The sequence below is a fragment of the Symphalangus syndactylus genome, chromosome 15 (genome assembly GCF_028878055.3).
Source record: "Symphalangus syndactylus isolate Jambi chromosome 15, NHGRI_mSymSyn1-v2.1_pri, whole genome shotgun sequence".
NCBI lineage: Eukaryota > Metazoa > Chordata > Mammalia > Primates > Hylobatidae > Symphalangus > Symphalangus syndactylus.
Genome location: NC_072437.2, coordinates 14,891,648 through 14,907,173, shown reverse-complemented (window position 1 = coordinate 14,907,173; position 15,526 = coordinate 14,891,648). Strand labels below are relative to the sequence as shown.

Below are 15,526 nucleotides of genomic sequence, written 5' to 3'. Positions count from 1 at the left end.
ACCAGGTTTGAGCCCATTTATGTCTCTCCCTGAGGCCCCCAGGGTGAAAACCTGTCTCTTCAGAGCTCAGCCTCTACACTGGGTAACAGGGGACAGTACTCCAGGTCTAGATAACACATCTCTTTATCCACAGTTTGGCACCACACCCAGAAAGCCTTCCATTTACTATCCAGACATTCTGGAGGGGATTCTCAAAATAACTATGTCTCATGGTCAATGTCAATTAAGAATGAAATCTGTCCAGACTACTCTTACAGAAGAATTCCTTCAGAGCAGACACACGGTGAAGATAAGACCACTGATCCTACTCTACACTCCAGCCAGGCAGTGCTCATTTCTAAGCCAGCTCTCAGTCCAAGCATTGGCAGGCCTTCATTTTGCAGAGGACCATTATTCTTGCAGGAGAATAACTCATCTCATTTTTTTATTTCTTTTATTATTCTTTTATTAAATTTTTGCCTTTTTAAAATACTTTGTGTATCTCTAAATTGTATTCATTTAGACAAAGTCCTTGAAGACAAAGGCCTCATCCTCTGTGTTCTGCCTGCAGTGCCCAGCACCGCGGCAAATTGCATTATGGATTGATGGTGATGACATTCTCCTCAGGTAGAATTGAGACTGATTTCAGGGTTTGTTTCTTAGAAGAATTTTTTTTACAAACAATATATCATTCCTATGTTTAAAATAAAAATTTCCAGGCCAACAATGATAATCACAGTTTCCGTATCACTGTCAAGCAACATTTATGTATATGCATTGCTTGTTTAGTTTTCTCATAAGTTACATCTGAATTACTAGACGTTATTTTTGAGACAGTAAAACATAAGACTGTACGTACCCAAACTTGATGCCTATCATTCGTATTTGGTGATACTCTTTGAAAAGTTTCCAAGTTTGCATCGTGTTGTAATTAGGCTCAAGTTTAATCCCAGAATAACTTTCTGTTCACAACAGAAGCAGAAAATGTCTCCTCTTTTATAGACTGACATCTGGGTTCACCAAAGGTTCCATCTGTAATCAAATATGCCTTCTCCCCAGTTCTGCCCCTAGGAATCCATGCCTAGGTGACTGCGTGTGGAGTTTATAATATTAGCTTTCTGTAACTGCTGTAACAAATCAGTACACACTTGGTGGCTTAAAACATGGACCAGAAAACTATCTTTTCTCAGTTTGGAGACTAGAAGTCCACAATCAGTACGTCTGGGCTGACATAAAAGTATCCATAGGATGGCACGCCTTCCGGAGGCTCTTAGGGAGAATCCGTTCCTTGCTTCTTCCAGCTCTTGGCAGCTGCTGGCAGGCTCTGCCTCCTCTTCACATTGCCTCTTCTGTGTGTCAAGTGCCCCTCTGCCTCTCTCTTCTAAGGAGGCTAGAGAATAACATTCATTCTCACCTGCATAATCCAAGATCATCTTCCTATTTTAAGATCTTAACTTTATTATATTTGCAAAGATCATTTTTTCCAAAGACAGTAACATTTACAGGCTCAAGGGATCAGGAACCGAAAACCTTGTGGAACATCACTCGACCTACCACAGAGGGACAAAAACAGAGTAAAAACTGAAAGAGGTGACTCGCAACAATATCCTTGGGACATTGGCTGCATTCATGATAGATGTGTTTGTAATGATAGGAGACAATGCCTGTGATTTGAGCAGCAACCATTCTGGCATTGGCAGGAGAGATCTGGATATCAAACAAGAGAAGACTCAGAACAACTCTCAGCTGGCATCAGCGGCTCCATTTGGACAGCAGCAGCCATCATTAGACTGGGCATTGGCAATTGTGCCTCTTTTGTCGGACAGTGGTGAAGGCATAATTGGCAGATATTAGTGGCCTAGCTTCTGACTTCAGAATCAAAAGCAGACATTACAATGATGATTCAGAGATAACGATGAAAAATGATAAATTCAAAGTAGAAAATGAAAGGGGTAACTTTAAGAGTACTAAAGAGACCTTCTGCAGTCACATGCCCTGAAGATGTTACCAAATCATTTGAAAAGGTTTTGCAGAAACCTAGAATTCCAGCAGAACAGAGAGAAGAGCCCCCAAACCACTCTTTGATGCCATGTTTACCCCACAGGCTGGTTCACATTGAGAAATAAAAGTTATGTAATGACCGTCCTGCTCCTTCGTTTTCATATAGTTCATTTTCAGCTCTCCACGGAAGCTCGTTCTTAGGATTTCTTTGTGGACCATTCACATCTATGAGGTTTTTAGCATAAAGGACTTAGATGAATTCGCTGTGCTGTCATGCTTTAAATTGAGAACGTTGCCCCATGAGCAACCCATTGGCCTGGCGCTCACAACCCTACATGTGAGGATGTTTTAGATCTATTTAATTTTCACAGAAGGAATTTTGGGAGAATGCTCCACGCACTGTCAGTCTGTCACTCCGTTCAGCTGGTATTCTCATGACAGTGTGCTGCGGATGGCGTGCCTCCCCTCAGATGTGAGTTGGTTTTTCATGACAGTGTGCTGCGGATGTCGTGCCTGCCCTCAGATGTGAGCTGGTTTCTCGTGACAGTGTGCTGCGGATGGCGTGCCTGCCATCAGATGTGAGCTTCTGCAAGTTAGAGGTTCTATCCTTTCTTACTCATCCTGGATACCCATGACTCTGATCATTGACAGAGTGCCCCTCATAACTTAGTCATTGATTCTGTATTCTTGAAGAGTTTATATATGCTCTGTAATAAAAAGTTATTTCTTCTTTACATTTTAAGGCCTTTCATATGGCATGATATCCTCTGACAAAAAGAAATCCAATCCAAGGGTAAGGTCATTGCATTTAAGTTTTGTCCACAGTGCCTTGCATATCTAAGGTGCTCAATAAGGATTTTTAAAATAAACAATTGAATATAGATATAGTTATGCATATTACCAATAAATAGATAAGGCTCTGGAATCAGAAAACCTTAAATTCAGTTTTTAGTGCCCCCAAGATAGAAATATTTGACACCTTGAGCAAAATTTTAGAAATGTTTTATCCCAACCCTCACCACAACTAATCTTAGGTAATAACATAAACTTCCTTTACATAAATTGCTAAACTCTTCTTTGTAAATCTTATTTTCTTAATGGAGAAATGCCTCTCTATTTTATTTTATTTTATTTTTTTCTCACTGGAACTGAGAAACAGATCAAAAGTGACTGGTCAGGAATGAAGCTGGGTAGCCAAGCGTAGAATACTAAAACCAAGTCGCGAACTAATTTGGAGAGGTATGGCAAGGGGCCAGCTACTCAAAGAAGAGAAATAAAAGTATAAATGAGCTAATGTGAGAGGCAGAACTCAGGTCAAGATTAATAAAAGAGAACAATACAGTTGGGATCACTGTGGGACTGAGATTTGAAGTTAAGGCATTCTAGTGTCAAGACCTTAACTGACATTTGGGTGTCTCATCTTCACCAAAGAAGCAGGACTGCCTTGATAAATACAGCATTCCTGGTTTTAAAATGTAGGTACTCACAGCCAGCTTGTGGTATTACCCACTTCCTGCTTATGTATGACTGCATACTTTGACTGCAATAAATGTAAGCTTTACTACTGACATTTAGCAAAGAGGACCAACTGACGACATTTTCTCGAGAGGATGTTGAATCCATAGAAAGACACATCCAATCATTTCACTTTCATCCTATAATTTTATAGAAGATAAATAGACAGATGATAGATGATAGATAGATGATAGATAGATAGATAGATAGATAGATGATAGATAGATAGATAATTAGATGATAGATAGATAGATAGAGCTGAATGAAATCAAAATCAAATGTTTTGGTCCCCTCACTGCCTGAAAAGCCAGGATGTCAAGGTCTTGTGTGCTCCCGTGGGAGGAATTTGGGTTAATGATGTAAGAAATGGAGTGATGTCCTTTCAGTCCCTGTATCACGTGTCCCCTCAAAATCAAACAACTGACTTTTGTGGAAGAGCCTCCAAGAAGCCACAGGCTTATGTCTATAAAGTACAACATGTCTCTAAAGGATGTCCTAAGGTTCTCAGCAGAAAGACTTATTTGGCTTTTAAGCTTGTAAGGGCAACTAGGCTGAATGTTGCTGTTGCTTAAAGAATAATACAGAAATGTAGACAGAGAGCTGATGATTCTGGAATTTCTACAGGTAATAATCCATTGGGTTTCAAAAGAGAGTAGCTGAAAGACGTGTTTTAACATAGAAGGTCTTAACACATATGAAGATAAGACACACATATGGCATGTTGCAAAATGCAAATTCCACATGCAAATTATGCTATAAAACTCACAGCCTTCCTAGTGGTCTACTGTAGTGAAGAAAAGGAGTATGATGTTATTTGTCCTATAACTCTTGATGTGGGCAAGTCATATTAACTTGGTTGGGTTAAATTTTACCAGCTATGATATACAGTAAATCTCTTGGTTTATTTCGAAAGAGTATTATGTTAATAAATACAATAGTAAATGCTTTGATTTCTTTAGAAAAAAGGACATACTTAACTGAATTCAAGTTAATCATAACACTTGTTACAAAACAGAATGCTCTGAATTGAGTGTATAGTTCCTGATCTCAGACTTAAACACTAGTTTGGCATGACATAGTCACTTGCCTGCCCATTTATATAGTACTTTCTAGTGAAAAACAGAAACTCTTAATGTATGTATTTTATATTTCTATAAAATTACTCAATCCCAGAATTTACCTGTAAGTTAGGCAGAACATTGCAAGCAGAAGCTTCATTTTGCCTCAAGGAAACAAGTTTGGTGAGGATTGAAGAACCAGATTTTATTAGCATCACCACATGAAATTTTATATTTTCTTTGTGCTATAGATAGATAAATAATTATTTTAAAGCACCATGATATATTTTCTTCATGAAATTCCAATGGACATAAATAAAGGTTCTTCTTAAATATTTTAATTTTGTATAGATACATGCTATCAGTTATATATTTGCATACAAATTACCTGCCATATTATTTATGCTTTGAAACCACTCACATTACCTTAAGAAACCCTTTTCTTCAAAATACTTACACTTGACCATTGTTTCAAAATGGCCATGATATTAGCATGTTCAAATAAAATCACAGTTGTCTGTTAGTTGTTGTTTTTACAACAGCTAGGTTTGAATTTGAAGCCACTCAGTACCAGCAAAACTGACATAGCTTTCTACAAGTGCACATATTATATTTCCCATGGAGCGACTTGGACTGCCACAGCCATTCAACATGAAATATACCAAGATTAAGGCAGCCAAGCATACCAGCAGAGGTCATGGCAGGGTGTTATGTGGAATCCCCAGCTATGCAAAGCAATCAGGCACCAAGCCAGGGAATTCCTTATAGTCCACCTATGTGTCACACGTCACCCTAATGGATGGAAAATTAATGTGTTTTTAATTCCAGTATTCTTTAATGTCTGCAGATATCATTTTGCCCAATCTGGAAAGCTAGGAAGTCATAGGAAAAACAAAAACAAAAAAACTCGTGAATTAGCAGCTGACTGTAGGCTTGATCAATTGTACTTCTGCCCTGACACTGAGTAATGATTTGAGATAAGACACCATATATTTTTCACGTACTCTACAATAAAGTAGAATCAAATTACTTGCTTTATGTGTTTAATTGCTATAGGTTTTCTGTGGCCAAAATTTAGACTATTGAACTTGGTTGATTTCTCTTCAAGAACTCAAGTCTTTACCACTTAGCCTGGCACCCAAGACTTTCCACCAACCTGGTCTCTCTATATTGACTTTCTACTACAACTGCAAGTGGACTTGAACTTCCTGGAAAAGCATGTCCTTGTGCAATGTCCTCCTTTACTCAAAAAGCTTTCATCAGCCCAGGATGCCTTTCTGTCTCTCCCTAGCAAGTCTTAATTCAATTAGACACACATGTATTGATCCCCAGACCCATTACGGGCTGTGACTCACAGGTAATACACATTTGTGTTTGTAAATAAATGATGAAATGATCATGTACAAATGTTTTCTAAAGTGCTGTGGGACATAGAAAGATACAAAGATATGATCTTTAAACTTAAGGAAATCAAAAGCTAGATAGGGATACAATAGTGTAAACAGCCAACCATTAAAAACACATAAAATAAGTTTCATAAAGATGAAGGTGATACAGGAGTCTAGACTAAAAAGTATGCGTATGAGTTCAGGAAAGGCTTTCTGAGAAGGTGTTATTTAACTTCTGGGCATTCATATTTAAGTATAGGAAAAGGCATGCCAGGATTCAGGAAAAATCTGAGTCATGCTTTATGGTATGAAAGTGTGAGTCATGCTTTATGGCATGAAAGTGTGAGGCATGTATTGAGAATGTTCAAGAGTCGGTTGACTGCCACTCTTTCCTCCAAGCTCATAGCAAATCCCACTCCATCACAGAACTGTTCTTAAAGTCCACACTTACCACTCTTGCTCCCTCATTCCCCAAGTGCCTTGTTTATTTAGAGGTAGCTATATTGGTCAGGTCAGGCAAGCTAAGCTTCAGTAACACATCAACGCTTAAATTTCAGTGGCTTCACCCAATGAAGATTTGTTTCTCACTTAGGATCCAAGGGTATCTTCGGCTGGTAGGAGATCAGCTGCACATCGTCTTCACTGACTCTCCAGGGCACTGTGGTGTCCTCTCGTGGGTCCTCTGTATTTACCCAGCTGCAAACAAAAAGAGGATGAAGGGAAGAAGTTTGGAAGTGATGACCTCGCTTCTCCCCAAGCTTTATGACTGCAACTAGCCACGCAGCCCCTGGAGATGTCCAGGGCCTGGGAAAGGGAGTATACCTATGGACACAGGAAGAATCTGGAAACATTTTATGAACATACTATATTTTGTCTGTCATATCCAGTAAATACTTAATTAACAGGGAACTAGTGACATACCCAGCATATTTGACACCAACGTAGATCACTCCTTAACACCTCTTGCTCAATATCTCATAATTTCAGTAGTCATCAAGACATAATTTGTATTATAAAATAATGGTCAAAAAAGAAATGCAGTAAGTGCTTTTTTATAATATTCCATATAGATGTTATTAATTATACATTAAAACCTAGATGATGGGTTGATAGGTGCAGCAAACCACCATGGCACATGTATACCTCTGTAACAATCCTGCACATGTATCCCAGAACTTAAAGTAAAATAAAAATAAATAAAAGTAACAAAATTTTGTACTTTCCAAACAAAAATATTTTAGAAAGTACCTTGCATTAAGCATTCTGTTTCACCATAAGCTTTAAAAACACATATAAAAACTGAGTGGTCACATAAAATAGAAGAACTGAAGCAACTCAAGTCCTATTTTTTTAGCCATTATAGTCATTGTGCTAGCATTGTTTATTTCAAATATATCATTTAAATGTAGAAATACGTAGTGCTATTTGGAGACTTCAACTGTGCCCAATCTCAAACTATTATGAACTAATCTCCTAAAACACAAGCACATAGCTGAGTCCCGTCAAGACAGGAACTATGCAATAGTGAATTCTCTAAATTAATTTTCAAGTAGGAAACAGGTTTTATTAAAGCATAATGAGTAATTCTTCTAATTTAAAGGATACACTTGTAGTATAAAAACTCAACTCTGATTATAGTAAGTTTAGAATTGAAACCAAAAGTTCTCTCCCTTCCCCCAGAGGAGTATTTAATCATTGACACTGTTTAAAATTGCCAGGCAATGGTAATAATAAAAAGTGGATCAACTTTTAGTTGGTTTTATCACTAGCTTGGAATTTTCTACAGACATTACTGCTTCTAAATTCTCTAAAGTCTCCAGGTTGTATTGCTCCCACCTGCCTCTGGAACCTCACTGCTTTTCACTATGGAAGTGACCTTACCTAGCTAGACTGGAAATCCAATATGATGTCAAGGAATTATTCTTTTACTTGTTTTGAATCTGGAAGAAAAAAAATCCAAGGCATCTAGTACCCAAAGAAAATAGTTAATTCCAGCTGCGTGTGAATATGTGTACCGTGTGGTTGTGGTCAGATCCAATCTCTTGCAGTCAATGGACAGAAATGACTGTCCAGAAAAACAAATATTCAAAGGACACTAATCGATGTAGCTGTTTAAAAAGCCAACTTACATGTTCACTCACTAAATTTTTGTTTTACCTACATGTATGATGATCTGACATACTGGGGCTGTAACAGCCAATCAAGAGCCCAGGTCTCTTGTCCTCACTGACCCTGGATCTCATGGAGTGGATAGATACTCAGCACGTGGTGCAGCAATTAACACGCAGTTGCAGATGAGAAGTGCAGCCACGGAAACAAGAGTCTGACCTGATTTGAATTAAGCTCTAATGGAAGGCTTTTCCTGAAGGTAAATTTAACCTTTAGTTTTAAGAGTAAAGTTAGCCAGTCAAGGAGGTGGGAAAACCATTCCAGGCATTTAGGAAGCCACAGTTATGAAAAGGGTTCAGTCCCCCGGAGAGCTAAAGCAAATTCAATATGTATTTAGCATCCTGTGTGAGTGGGGATGCGCTGGCGGGAGAGATGAGGCTGTCCACGTAGCAGAGGAATGAGTTCAGAGTGTCTTCCCGAACAGTAAGGTCCTTGGATCTTATCCTAAGTATAACAGATGTCACTGAAGAGTTTTACACAAACAAGTGACATGACAAATGTACATTTTCTCTATTTGGACTGTTACACAGAGCCTAGATTGAAAAGGACGAAGAGAAGAAGCAGGCAGAAGAGAACAGCTGGGCTATTACTATAATTGGAGGTGTGAGAAAGAGAAGGTCAAGAACTCCTGCCGGTTTTCTGGCAAAACAAGTTAAAAACATAACAAAATAAAAAAATAAAAAATAATTAAAAGCAAATAGCCGTGCCAACGACAAAGTCAGAGAGTCCTAGAAGGACAAGCTCGCGAGGGAGTACGAAGGTCAAGGGTTTTATTTCATTGTATTAAGAATGGAGATTTTGCTGAGCCATACCTCACAGATATCTAGTCAGTTGAAAACATAAATCTAGGTGAAGAACAAAGTTCTGTGCTAGAGATAATTATTCAAGAACGATTCTAAAACAAAACGATTATACTAGAAAAGATATATCAATTACTTTTCATACAAAACAAAAATGCATATTTTGGCATTCTGATTGTATTTTTTGCATCAAAAATACAGTATATGGCAATTAATTTTTACAAGAACAATTTCTCTAAGAGTCAGTAAGCCCTTTGAAGCAAATAAAAAGCATTAATGTTAGAACATTTCAAGTATATTTTTAAATAAAAGAAATCTATAAACTTGTACTTTAAATATGCCACTTAAAACAACAGTATATCTATATTTGAATACAACTATGTCCGTGTACAATTTAAGAAGAAACACCAGGCAAATTAGAGAAGAAACCAATGGAAGCTATCAAGGATATACAAAATAATAGTAATGACTGCAAAGGAAAATTATTTACTAACAAAATAACATTTTTAATGTCAAAAAGCTAAAATATTTTGCAATCTTGATTTTTGCACCAGCCTTTTTCACTTAATAACTTTATGAAAATACATATTTTAAAAAACAAGAACCAGATTTTTGAATTATAACGTTTATTCTTTGTTAAAGATAATATAATTTTATATTATTTTAAAAATCAAGACAAAAAAGACATATGTAGGCTATACATATTATTATTACATAATTTATATGATTAAACTATATATTAAATAATAAACTGATTATGTCAGAATACAAATTATCCTTCACAGAGTGAATAACTGAAAATATCATGAGTTATAGTTTGACATTCAAGCTATAATATCATTTAATATTTCTGTCTGACATGTTCATTCATGAGCCATTTTTAACTATTTAAAATATCAGTATGGTGAATATTGACAAATCCCTCTTTAAAGTTTTGCAAGGAAGTCATAAAGTCTAGAAAAAAATAAATTAACTTAGTAAATGGTCATTTATATTGTAATATACAATTCATTCAGTATGTTATCTCATTAGAAAATGCACAGTTTGATGTTCTGTGCAAAACTCTAATGAACATGGTCCACTAATAGAACATTTCTATTAATACTTGAAAATGTATCTGGTGTGTTGCTTCAGATAATTTTTCTCTCTGATATTCAGTGCATAAATTTGTGCTTTTGGCATATTTTAGTAGATGTAAGCAAAGACATTCTAGTTCACAAAATCAAGCTGTAAATAAACAGAAAAAAAATAACAATACATATTTCAAGACTCTATGGCCATGCTGTATATGCATTAATCACCAGTGCAAAATTTCTAAGATTATTATTGTCAATTGCTAAAATAAAATCCATACTATTTAAGTGTTTAGATCAGTTTTGAGAAGCTCTGGGGAGTATACAATGTATTTTCAGTGGCACCCAGGTATGGCAAGATTAATAGGTTCATTCCACATTCTTAATTCTCATGTCTGTTCTTCTTACAACTATGTCATCTGAGAGCTTTTGTATTATAGGTGCTGTTCTGGTTTTTCTTTTGGGCTTCTCCTTTTCTCACTGTACTTTTTCAGTTTACAGAGAAATTGGGTAGTTTCAACCATATCGAGTGTGTATACATGCCTTTCTGTGTGTCTGTCCATTACCATGAGAAGAGGATGGCCAGGCCACTGATGTAAGGGGATGGATAGAGACAAGGGAATCAGAGCCTCCAAGTTGTCCTAGCCTTTGGGGGAGTAAAGAAACTATCTACAAAACTTAGGTGACTTAGGACCCTGAACCAATACACATCTAAGCTAAATGCCTAGTACTTATCTTAGGGCCCTGCCCCTTGTTTAAGAGTGTCGTGTGTTGGTCCCAAGCAAATAGAAGTGAGCAATTTCTTTCTTATTAAATCTTAGTTAAATGAAAGGTATTGAAAAGAAAATAAAAGTTGAAGTAGTTTTGTAGCTGTTAGATTCATATAAATACAATGAAAAACAAGCTACGAGATAAATAAAAGCAAGTAGTTCCTTAAATAATTAAAAATGGACTGGCTGACTGCCTGTAATCTCAACACTTTGAGAGATCACAACAGAGGATCACTTGAGCCCAGGAGTTTGAGACCAGACTAGACCATATAGTGAGACTTTGTCTCTAAACAAAAATTTTAAAATTAGCTGGGTGTGGTGGCATGCACCTGTAGTCCTAGCTACTCAGGAGGTTGGCATGGATCTCTTGAGTCCATGTGGTTGAGGCTGCAGTGAGATGTGATCACACCAAGGCACTACAGCCTGGGTGACAGAGCAAGGCCCTTTCTCAAAAAAAAAAAAAAAAAAAAAAAGGAAGACAGGACAAAAGAAAAGAAAAATAGACAAATGACCATTTTGCTGAGATTGCTTTAGTATGATTGCATGCCACTCTTTGGTGCCTGTGTGTCTCTTCCTCACCGCTGAGAGATGATACTAATGTGACTGGGGAGCGCCTGTACATACCTCCTTCTGGAGGAGGAAAAATGGTTCAGAGTCACTATAAAATCACAGGTCATACAAGGCTCACGGCTAGGTTTTAAATAGAAAACTCATAGCAGCTGGGAGGGTGTGAATACTTTCCCCACTGAGGAAATTTGTTCATGCTTTCCCCATCCAGAGGGTTCCAAAGAACATAAGAGATGCTCTTGGGATGTATTTATAATATACTAAACCAGGTGTTCACAAACTGTGAATAGAACCTATGAGCCAAGCTCTGCCCACTGCCTATTTCTAAATACAATGTGACTGGAGCATAGACACGCCCGTTCATGTAGGATCTGTGGCTTCTTTTGTGCTAGAATGACAGTGTGGGATAGTTGCAACAGAAATGTACAACCAATTAATTCTGAATTATTTACTATTAGGCCCTTTTCATAAAAAGTTTTCCAACCCTTATATTAAACTATAACAATTCCTTTGTAATACACATGTATTTAAGTGCTTTGTAGAAAAGAAAACTTTGTCCAATGTCCAAAAGAAAACTTTGTCCAATGTCCCTCTATACATACTTAAGAATAACTAGGAAGTTAGTGACTCCTGCTTTTACACATTTCTGGTTTCAAAGCAGGTTATCAAGTAAAATTTTAAACTTCCACCAGGAGATTTAGCTAAGGAGTACCAACTGATTTTGTTCTAATGCAGTCTTTAAAATAATGTACACTGTGACATACTCACAGATAAACTGTGTAGCATATAAATCCTACCACATTCTCCAAACCAGACAGAGGGAGAATAACGGATGCCCCATGAATCACTCAGAAATCCTGTCAACATGTAACAGATTACACATTGTAGACCCATAAAGTCAGTATCAAGTTAAAAGCATTTTTTTTGTCCTCATGTAAAATAAACTCTGGAAGGAGAGAATGATCTTCACATGTCAATGACAATCTGGGAAAAGGGAGGGATAGAGAGTAGAGCAAAATCAGAGTTCAATTCAGAAGCCGTAAGGAAGCAGGGGAGGGAGCCGTGCTTACCAACAGCAAAGAGTGAAGTCAGGAGAGCAGAAGAGCAAATACCGTAGCAAGAGAAGGGAGCCGAAACCAAAGGCTCTCTGAGTGTTGGTTTTTATTTTGCAGACAGCTGCTCTGGTACAGACAGTTCTTTCAAAATTAGTTTAAAAAAATTTTTAATGCCACTGTCTTGACAGGCAATAGATGCCATATAATACTAGGCATAGAAAACAAGCAATTTACAGGAATACTATTTTAATTTTTAAAAAGCTAAATATTAAATCAAAATAAGAATACAATTAAAATGAGATAAAATATAAATCCTTGAAATATGTTTATGAAAATATGATTATGAAAAAAGACTTTTTCCTCCCTTCTGTATTAGCACTATTCTAGACGTTTCTGGTAGCATGATATGAGAAAAGTACACATACACACTTTTAGGCTGGTGCGTTTCTGTTTAAAATGTGAGCCTATCTCCAAATACATGTGTATGCAGGACCATGACATTGAGGACCACATCTCAGCCTCCAATCCAGCCCAGTGCTCAGCAGAATGCCAGCAGGTGGTAGATGCTCATGAAATATTTTTGGATGATTCAGCAGGCAATTTATTTGATCAAGTATTAGTTATGAGTAAATTTCAGAGCCAATATTCAAACCCAGTTTACTGTTTATCCAATGTCAAAGTTTAAACAACTACCCGATCTTACTTCTCTGTGATAGAAAACAGAATCACTCATGATGCCTGGCTAACTTAATTTATGGGGTTGTTAGGAAGACTAAAGAGTATTTTATTCCATATGAATGTGTTTTGAAAACTATGAAACACTGGACAGATCTAAATAATTGAAATATTGAGATACAATAAATTTATAGCACTCCTTTCAAACTTAAAAAAAAATCAGTGTCATCTAGCAATAGAGAATTGGAAAAGAGACTTGTCTTAAAATAGGTTTTCCGGTTGGGTGCAGTGGCTCACGCCTGTAATCCCAACACTTTGGGAGGCCGAGGCAGGTGGATCACAAGGTCAGGAGTTCAAGATCAGCCTGACCAACATGGTGAAACCCCATCCCTCCTGAAAATACAAAAATTAGCCGAGTGTGGTGGCACATTCCTGTAGTCCCAGCTGCTCAGGAGGCTGAGGCAGGAGAGTTGCTTGAACCCAGGAGGTGGAGTAGTTGCAGTGAGTCCAAGATTGTGCCACTACACTCCAGCCTGGGCAACAGAGCAAGACTCTTAAAAAAAAATGGCGGGGGGTTTCTTTACCTTTATGTAGGCAGATCCTAAACTTTCTAGCATATTATTTCTTAAAAGTTCACCTTTTGTATTGTAAGTTCTTAGTTAATGGATTTTTAAAATTTAGTGTAAACGCAGGAGATCATCACATTTTATTCAACTCAAGTCTCAACCAACTCTTTTCAAATTACTTTTTCCCCACAGATTGAAGCATTCACAAAAAGGAAGAACAGATCCATTTTTGAAACCTTAAAATCATGGTTTTTGTCTTCGCCACAAGATAAAAACCTTCACCAATTTCCTGGGGTCATTCTTGATCGATGGACATCTGGCCTCTGAAAGCACCACAATTCCCCCTTAAGTCATCCTCTATATTTTCACTAAAAGCCTCTCTTCTTGAAGTTCTGGTCAGTAGGAAGCAAACAATAGTGATGCACTAAAAGAAAGATTTGATCAAATGTAGAGGAAGTGTCTCGACTTCCTCATGTAGGAAAAAAATAATATGTTTCTCCCCGTTATCCTTTCGAGACGCGTAATTCTGACATAGAAAATGTGTGGATTTGGGATTTTAAAGAATGTGAAACACACCTATGTAGCCAAGAATAAAATGACTCCATAGATTTAATTTTTAATTTCAGTGTTCTCTTCAGCCTGAATTACACCTTTACTTGCACAGGCTAGCCTTGGGGGCCACAGTTCAGATAATACAGACTATATCTCATTTGTGCTGCCTGATTCACACCATCATTTACAACTTGAATGTACATGCACATCCAGTGGGTATCATATGAAGCTGCAGCAATTGATTCTGCAGATCTGGGTTAGGGCCCAAGATTCTGTGATTCTACCAAGATCCCAGATAATACTGATGATGCCCGTGATCCATGGACCACACTTTAAAGAAGCAAAGATCCACAGCAACTCTGTAAGTTCCCAACTCATGGACCTGAACCTACTTCTTGGGAACTCCTGTCTGGGCAGTTGCTCAGCAATTAATTCTTCTCTGGCGTTGGTGCCACATGACAACAATATATTGAATAATAATACTGTTGTGTAAATTTCCTAGGGTTCATAGAATATCTGAATGTTTCTATTTTTACTATTTCTCTATGCTTCCATTATGCTCCTCTTTGGTAATTTTTACTAATGGATAGCACAAATATTTTCAAAATGCACTTAAAAAAAAAGGTGAGGCTTCAGGCTGATCCACGGGTGGTCAATCCTGTCACTGCTTTGTTTCCAATTTCTGTAGTGTCTCTTGATGTTTGGCGTTTGTTTCATTAGCTTAAGAAGCAAACTCCTAGTACTGAACATCCGAATGTCAGAGTTTAGATCAAGTGACTGTCCTCCCTCTCCACCCAGAATTAGTTAAACACTTGGCCCCATAGTGGAAGCCACAGTGGGCAACTGACACAGGAAATTGACTTCCTATGGAGACTACACAACATGGGGACCTCCCCCACAAGAGAGAGATGCTACTAGATAAGGGTGGATAAGTTTGCAGCAGCCAGAAAGTAACAAGTGTTTGCCGTACCTAGGTAATCAAATATTCTATTAAAGTGGCCAGGTGTGGTGGCTCACACCTGTAATCCCAGCACTTTGGGAGGCTGAGGTAGGCAGATCACCTGAGGTTAGGAGTTTGAGACCAGCCTGGCCAGCATGCGAAAACCCTGTCTCTATTAAAAATACAAACATTAGATGGGTGTGGTAGCGGGCACCTGTAATCCCAGCTACTTGGGAGCCTAAGGCAGGAGAATCGCTTGAACCCAGGAGGCAGAGGTTGCAGTGAGCTCAGATTGTGTCACTGCACTCCAGCCTGGGAGACAAAAGTGAAACTCTGTCCCAAAAAAACAAACACAAACAAACAAAAACATAACAACAACAACAAAACAAATATCCTATTAAAGTGTACACTTCAGTTA

General features: G+C 37.6%; 1 long non-coding RNA gene across 2 annotated transcripts in view; it reads right to left on the bottom strand.

The window, feature by feature from the left end:
* Positions 1-10,139, bottom strand: part of LOC129463888 (uncharacterized) — a 40,980-nt gene extending 30,841 nt beyond the window's left edge. For both annotated transcript variants that reach the window (XR_008651336.2, XR_010115845.1), the window contains exons 1-2: positions 10,016-10,139; positions 6,530-6,637 (exon numbers count right to left, since the gene is read on the bottom strand). This is a non-coding gene — a long non-coding RNA (uncharacterized lncRNA). The remainder of the gene's footprint in view (positions 1-6,529; positions 6,638-10,015) is intronic.
* Between the last annotated feature and the right edge of the window lie 5,387 nt (positions 10,140-15,526).